General features: G+C 52.7%; 1 pseudogene; it reads right to left on the bottom strand.

Annotated features, from left to right (window-relative positions):
- Positions 1–231: 231 nt before the first annotated feature.
- LOC141476539 (olfactory receptor 14J1-like) lies at positions 232–1,187 on the bottom strand (annotated as a pseudogene).
- Positions 1,188–1,775: the final 588 nt, after the last annotated feature.

Below are 1,775 nucleotides of genomic sequence, written 5' to 3'. Positions count from 1 at the left end.
GAGTCCAGCCTTCAGACACTGTATTTCAAAGGTCTCCTTTTATTTCAGAGATGCCGTTATGGAGGCAAGAGGTGACTCCTGGTTCTTCAGGGATCAGACGCAACAGGACAGAGCTCCAACAGAAGTGCTATGAACCCAAGAAATTACCTCGAAGGAGTATGATCAGTGAAAGAAAAGCAGAGGTTTTGTCTATAATAAATTTTGGGAGCTCTGCAGTGAAGGAGAAGAAAATTACTGGTGATAGTGGAAGATCCATTGAACAGTTTTCTCAGGGCGTCCCTGAGCTCCTGGTTCCTCATGCTGTAGATGAGCGGGTTCACTGTTGGAGGCACCACCGAGTACAGAACAGCCATCACTACATCGAGGGATGGGGAGGAGATAGAGAGGGGTTTCACGTAGGCAAATACCGCAGTGCTGACAAACAGGGAGACCACGGCCAGGTGAGGGAGGGACGTGGAAAATGCTTTGTGCTGTCCCTGCTCAGAGGGGATCCTCAGCACGGCCCTGAAGATCTGCACATAGGACACCACAATGAAAACAAAACACACAAAGAATAAACAGGCACTAAGTACAGTAAGCCCAACTTCCCTGAGGTAGGAGTGTGAGCAGGAGAGCTTGAGGATCTGGGGGATTTCACAGAAGAATTGGTCTATGCCATTGCCTTGGCAGAGGAGTATTGAAAATGTATTGGCTGTGTGCAGGAGAGCAGTGAGAAACCCACTGCCCCAGGCAGCTGCTGCCATGTGGACACAAGCTCTGCTGCCCAGGAGGGTCCCGTAGTGCAGGGGTTTGCAGATGGCAACGTAGCGGTCGTAGGACATGACAGTCAGAAGATAAAACTCTGCTGAGATCAAGAATGCAAAGAAAAAGACCTGTGCAGCACATCCTGAGTAGGAGATGACCCTGGTGTCCCAGAAGGAATTGGCCATGGCTTTGGGGAGAGTGGTGGAGATGGAGCCCAGGTCGAGGAGGGAGAGGTTGAGGAGGAAGAAGTACATGGGGGTGTGGAGGCGGTGGTCACAGGCTATGGCAGTGATGATGAGGCCGTTGCCCAGGAGGGCAGCCAGGTAGATGCCCAGGAAGAGCCAGAAGTGCAAGAGCTGCAGCTCCCGTGTGTCTGCGAATGCCAGGAGGAGGAACTCACTGATGGAGCTGCCATTGGACATTTGTTCCCTCTACACATGTGGGCCTGTTCAAAAAAGGAAAAGAGAACGAGGAGTCAGTACAGACACCTCTGAGCAGAACCTCTTCCACTTGTCACACTACGCTCCCCCAAATGACCTCTGTCCTTCCAGGAAGATCTTGGTGCAGATCCTGGCATGATCCTTGGTTGGTGCTGGCTGAGGGTGCAATGGGAAGCAGGGGACTCTGCTGGGGGCCCCAGAGGAGTCAGTCGTGCTGTGCAGCAACAGGCAGAGAGGAACCAGGAGTGGTCGCAGGTTACATCTACCCCCGATAAGAAAGAGCTTCTGACCATTGTCACTCCCAGGTCCCCTGGATGCGGAACAGAGCTCGGGGTGTGTGTGTGTGTGTGTGTGTGTGTATTTTTCTGCTGTTGCCCCTGTCCCACCTGAGGAGTCATTTCTGAAGGCAGAAATCCCTGGCATTTTTGCTACACTACAAGTGCTGTTTTGAGAGTCCTGGGAGGCAACAGGACAGACCCTCAGTGCAGAAGGAGGAGAGCTGCTCTCTCCATCACTCCTGCTCTCAGCTGCTTTGTGCTGGAACCCCTTTGGTCTGGAGGATGATCCCATGGAGAGCAGAGGAGTCCAGTT

The sequence above is a fragment of the Numenius arquata genome, chromosome 39, assembly GCF_964106895.1.
Source record: "Numenius arquata chromosome 39, bNumArq3.hap1.1, whole genome shotgun sequence".
NCBI classification, from domain to species: domain Eukaryota; kingdom Metazoa; phylum Chordata; class Aves; order Charadriiformes; family Scolopacidae; genus Numenius; species Numenius arquata.
This window is presented reverse-complemented; position numbering and strand designations above follow the sequence as displayed.